Source organism: Talpa occidentalis, unplaced genomic scaffold (assembly GCF_014898055.3).
Source record: "Talpa occidentalis isolate TD23 unplaced genomic scaffold, MPIMG_talOcc4v2.1 talOcc4.4, whole genome shotgun sequence".
NCBI classification, from domain to species: Eukaryota; Metazoa; Chordata; class Mammalia; order Eulipotyphla; family Talpidae; genus Talpa; species Talpa occidentalis.
Genome location: NW_023604295.1, coordinates 111,006,065 through 111,011,916, shown reverse-complemented (window position 1 = coordinate 111,011,916; position 5,852 = coordinate 111,006,065). Strand labels below are relative to the sequence as shown.

The 5,852-nt window shown below is 43.0% G+C and overlaps 1 pseudogene; it reads left to right on the top strand.

Moving 5' to 3' along the window:
• The first annotated feature begins 853 nt into the window (after positions 1-853).
• Positions 854-1,321, top strand: LOC119256955 (40S ribosomal protein S14-like; annotated as a pseudogene).
• Positions 1,322-5,852: the final 4,531 nt, after the last annotated feature.

Below are 5,852 nucleotides of genomic sequence, written 5' to 3'. Positions count from 1 at the left end.
TGGATCAGGGTCTGTCATGGCTGTTCTGAATGCTGAGCTCAGTGTTCATCTCCATGCCCATTTCTGCACTTCTCCCAACACAGAGGGACTGACGTCTTCTGCCTCTAAAGTGAATTCAGGACTGCAAGACAATTAGAACCTTACTCTGGACATCATTTGAAAGACAAGGGGATGTCCTTTGCCCCAAATCCAATGCCATGAAAATAAAATTGAAAAACAAGCAAATAACCAGTCACCAAAGAGAAAACACTGAATCCTCTCACCTTAGGATGCTTTGCCCAGAAAACGACAGCAATCAAGGAATCTGAGCAAGTTCTAGAAAGTGTAAAGTTAAAGGGAGGAAAAACACAGCTTTGTGCTTCCAGATCTTTCCACCAGGTGGCGTGTGCCTTCAGGAAAAAAAAAAAAAATGAAGATTTTGCATAAATGACCTGTAATTCCTTCCAAGTAAAATAGGATCTTTGCTTTCTAGGAATGTGAGGCTAAGCCCAGGAAAAAAAAATAAAATAAAATTCAGGTCCAAGATTGTAGAAGATTTTTTTTCTTGGCCAAATGTCTGCCTTCTGTTTTCTCTAGAGCTATCAATGCTGAATGGGAAGCAGATCTTATTCTCCCTGACCCTGCTGGAGCAATAAATTGTGGGTAAGCATTTCAATGATGTTGCCTGTGTATTCCATCCCTTAAGTTTAGGTGAGGGTAACTACTATCCATTCTTAAAAAGATTTTTGTTTTTCATGAGCACGCCATCTTCATGCTTGAAAAGAAGGCTTGCCCAAATCCTTGACTCACATCTTGCCTTGGAAAAATAGTATTAATATTGCCTTGTACTCTTTCTGGTGGCGGAGTCTGGAGAAGACGCGCAGAAATGTCACCTCACAAGGGGAAGAAAAAGAAGGAAGAACAGGTCATCAGCCTCGGACCTCAGGCGGCTGAAGGAGAAAACGTATTTGGTGTCTGCCACATCTTTGCATCCTTCAATGACACTTTTGTCCATGTCACTGATCTCTCTGGCAAGGAAACCATCTGCCGTGTAACTGGTGGGATGAAGGTGAAGGCTGACCGAGATGAATCCCGCCATATGCTGCTATGTTTGCAGCCCAGGATGTGGCCCAGAGGTGCAAGGAACTGGGCATCACTGCCCTCCACATCAAACTCCGGGCTACAGGAAGAAATCGGACCAAGACTCCTGGACCTGGGGCACAGTCAGCCCTCAGAGCTCTTGCTCGCTCAGGAATGAAAATTGGGCAGATTGACGATGTCACCCCCATTCCCTACGATAGCACCCGCAGGAAGGGGGGTCGCCGTGGTCGCCGTCTATGAACAGGACTCTTCAAATTATTTCTGTTAAAATAAATTGCCTTCTTGTAAAAAAAAATATATATATTGCCTTGTATTGTAAGGTGCTTAACATTTTACAAACTAAAAAGGGTCATTGGAGTTGGAGTCCCATCTGCATTTCCATCTTGACTTCAACCCTTAAAACTGAAACTGGTCAAGACACAAAGTATAAGCACCTCAGTTTCAATATCCACAAAATGGTGGTACCAATAGTTGTTTGGAAAACCAAATAAGAAATGGGTGTGAAATCCCAAGCCCTGAGATGCTCAACATCACTAGTCACTAGGGAAATGTAAATCAAAATGGCAATGAGGTAGCACTCAGCATCCATTAGGATGATTATTATCCCCCCCCCCCAAACAAAAAAGACAGACATGTTGGCCAGGACATGGAGAAACTGGAACCTTGTACATTGCTAATAGGAATGTAAAATATGTAGCTACTCTGGCAAACATGTTGACAGTACCTCAAAAATTCAGCGCCTTGGTATACTCAAAAGAATCGACAGCAGGAATTCAGGTATTTGTTCACAGCAACATTATTCAAAATATTTTAAAGATGGAAACAACCCAGATTTCCATCAGTGAATGAATGGATAAACAAAATGTGGGATATCCACAAATGAAATAGTAGGCAGTCATAAAAAAGGAGTGATGTACTGTCACATGACACAACATAAATGAAACTTGAAACCATTATGGTAAGTGAAATAATCCAAACACAAAAGGACAAATATTGTAGGATTCTATTGTATGCAGTAACTACAATAGCAAATTCATAGAAACAGAGTAAATTAAAGGTTACCAAAAACTGGGGGAAGGGGAAGTAAGGTGTTATTACCTGATGGTTATAGAGTTTCTGTTTGGAGTAATGAAAAAGTTCTGGAAATATCTACATACTGGTGATGGTTGCACAAGATAGTGAATGTAACTAATGCCACTGAATTTTATGCTTAAAAGTGGTTAACATGGTCAATTTTATGTTATGTATATTTTACCACCAAAAGTATAATAATTGAATAATTATATAGTAATAATAATTTTAATAAAATTATGTAACAATTCAAAATGAAGAAAAGCTTTTGGAATGGTGTTTTTCTAAGTGACTATATTTGGTGATTAAATTTCCTTCTACACTCACACACTCAAATCCCAAAGCCTAGTACATAACTCATTCAAGTCACATTTGAATTAAACTCACATGCATTGAGTTTATTCTGGTCCTTTGATCCTCCCATGCACCTTGCAAGGTATCCAAGAACCAAAGCCAAAATACCTGCTGTCCCTGCACAAAAATCGTACCAGCATCCCTCTAGATGGCAACTATTGCTTATTCTCAGGCAGAGAGGAGAGGGGCAGAAAGAAACAGTGAAGGGGAAAACATTGCAAGAGAACATTCTGTAGAGAGTGCCCTTAAGCAAGTATTTTAGGTGTGTTCTTAACCACTCCTTTAAATTGAATTCTGCCTCTGTGTTCTTCCCAGATCCTTCAATCAGAATTCATTTCTCTGTATAGGAGATTTTCAAGTATCTTTAAGAGGCACTCATGTAAGAGATATATTTGCATGCATCTCATTTTGCATATAAGGACCCAAAAGACAGGTCTTTTCTCCACTTCTCCTCCCTCTCCTGTCTTTCCAGCTTCATTACTGTCCACTTGCAATAGTTGTAGGTAATATTTATCACAGCCCAAGCTCCCTTCAGTCTGACAGCAACATGGCTTTGCCAAGTCTGTTTCTCTACAAACAATTGCTTTTCATCTGTTTTATTTACTGTAATCTCAGCTGTTATCAACTCCTCTCCCTTCCCCCAAGATACACATACATCACCACCATCAAACCCCAGACTTAAGTAGATACTAGCAAGGCCTGAAAAGGCTAAGAAGTAAATGGTACTGAAGGGGAACAGACCTGAAAAAGAGACTGGACTATGGCTTCAACTAACAATAGCACCAGGCTTTTCCAATACATAAAAAAGTATAACATCCAATCTCTGTTCCTCAAGGTCATTTTCTTTGCACAAGAATCCTTCACTAAAAAGCGCAACCTACTGCAGCATATCTTCCCCATTGCATAAGATCAAGTGAGAAACTGCCGTTGATAGACTTTTCACATATTGTCTAAATTAAACTTTACATCAACCCAGTGACATCCATAGTCCGGCTTCTGATGACCTCACTCCTCTCTCTCCCATCTCTACCTAGCACTCCATCTCCAACCAGGTAGTCCCCTACCTGCACCCCCTGAACCTACCAGCTGTCGCCAACCCTCTATAAATGGTGTCTTTCAGCCTGGACCCTCTGCCCCTGTCACAACCACATCCCCACCATCTATCATCTTCTAGCTAATAACTACTCATCTTTAGGGGGTATGTTGTTGTAGGGTAAATGGTTTTCAGGCTTTTCTGCCCTCCCGCCATTAGGATTACCCTGCCTGATGGGGTACCTGCAGTTGTTACATTGTTGCAAACTGTCTTATTTACTTCTGTGGGCCATGGGAGGGGTACTGAGACAGTCACCAAGAGAAGCAGAAGCAGGAGAGAGGCAGGAGAGAGAAGTGGAGAAAGAAAGCCAGAAGAGAGAGAGAGAAGCCCAGAGTGAAGACTTGCAGGGGGCTTAGAGGCCTACTGGTCTCCTGGTCCCCCAATACCCCTGCCTGCCACATACCTGTTTGCCACACTACATGTAAAGCTCAATAAAAGCCTGAGAAAGCAAACGAGGGCTCTAGGAGTCACCTTTACCCATCTGCTTGAATCATAGAAAAGCTGCTCTGTGCCCTTCCTGCCCCTACAATTGTTTTTTGGGGGGGTGTTCATGTGTGCCTCAACTACACATCACCTTTCATTTAAATTGTGCTATTTTTTATTGAGGTAATGCTGATTTCCAACACTGTCTACAATTTAGAGGTATAGTCACACCTGTTCGTGTCTTATCTCTGAAGTCAATTCCTCTGAAAAACATCCAAGCCATGGCCACACTCCCAAGTGGAAGCTAGCCACCTGTCCTTTAAGATCCCACAGCACCAGATTATTGAATGTATAAGAGCATTAATCAGACTCTAAAAGTAAAAGTTGGTGTTGACATCTCTGTCTTCTCTAAGCTGAGGGTCTGGAGGAGAAGGGTCATTGGTATACAGAGAACCTGACATACTATCCAGCACTTAATAACCACTCAACAAGTATTTGTTCAATTGTTATAATAGGTATTATTTTCCTACATTTCAGAGATGTGGAAATGAGTTAAGGAGGTTTAGGAATGTGTCCAGAGACACGAAGCTTGCAAGCAAAAGCCCTAGATTTGAGCCCTGGTTCTTCTAGCACAATGGACGACACGATGCTGGAATGGCAGAGAGTAGCTGAGCTTGGTACTCAGGGTGCGTGGGGTGGCCAGCTCCCCCTTCCCAGCTGAATACAAACCACGCGACGAGGCCATCATGAGGGGGCCCTGAGATCCCACGTGTTCCAGACCCCATGCCTTGGTCTGAATGCCGCCCCTGACTCCCCAGCAAGGGGTTTGCTGGAAAAGGGTGGGAGCAGAGCAGCCAGTTTGGGAGCCTTTAATAGGGAGCAGGGCGAGTGGGCTCACTCTCTTCATTGGAGCTGAAGAAAGCAACTGCACCCCCCAACTGCCCAGGAGTAGGGAGGGGGGTCGGCCCCACCTCAGCAGCAGCAGCCCCTGCTGCACCCTGCTGGCTCCTGCAGCTGCAACTGCAGTTGGCACCAGTGACTACATTCTCATGCTCCCTCTAACTGCTACAAGGCAACCACAGTATGAAATGGGGTGCCTGACTGTGGATCCCCACCTGCGTGCTTAAAAGGGTCTTACAATGAAACTCAGCTGCAAACACAAACAAAAAGATTAATAAAGGGTTTATTTACAAAAAGGGGAAATGAAGGAAAGAATAACTCAGGGAGAAAGAGATAAATTGGTGAATGCGTCCTACCAGTACTGCTGATCTGGAACACCAACAGCCACACTGAATGCCAGCAAAAAACCAAGGACCCTCAAGTCCCACATGTCTGGTTATGTATCAAGCCTGGCTGCTTAACTCCACCCTCAGTTCCCAGCAATCCTCTCTTTGGTGGTGATTTATGGGAATTGTAGTCCTTGGTGTCCTGGATCTCTTTTTGTCTGGGGTGGACTCCATAAAACCTGTTGGTGGAGGAGTTTGTTCAGGACATCCTTTCCCCCAAACATACCCTTTTGATTAGAATAAGTTGCTTTTTTTTTCTTCTTTCTTACTGCTCTGCAGGCTCTTTTGTTTGCACTTGTGCTGGCAAGTAGCAAGACCCAGAACCAGTGAGATTATTTCTGATCCTGTGACAGTTTTTAGTCTCATTGCCCAGTAACAAGCCTAAGAAATACTGTGAGAATTTGAATTTCAAGAACTTTTCAAAATGTCCCATTGGAATCCTCAGTTCTTTTGCTTTACCATAATACTCCACTGGACCTCCCCCGCAATATCCAGTGAAAATCCTTACAGCTTATCTGTACAAAATAAATCAAAGACAAGGGCTG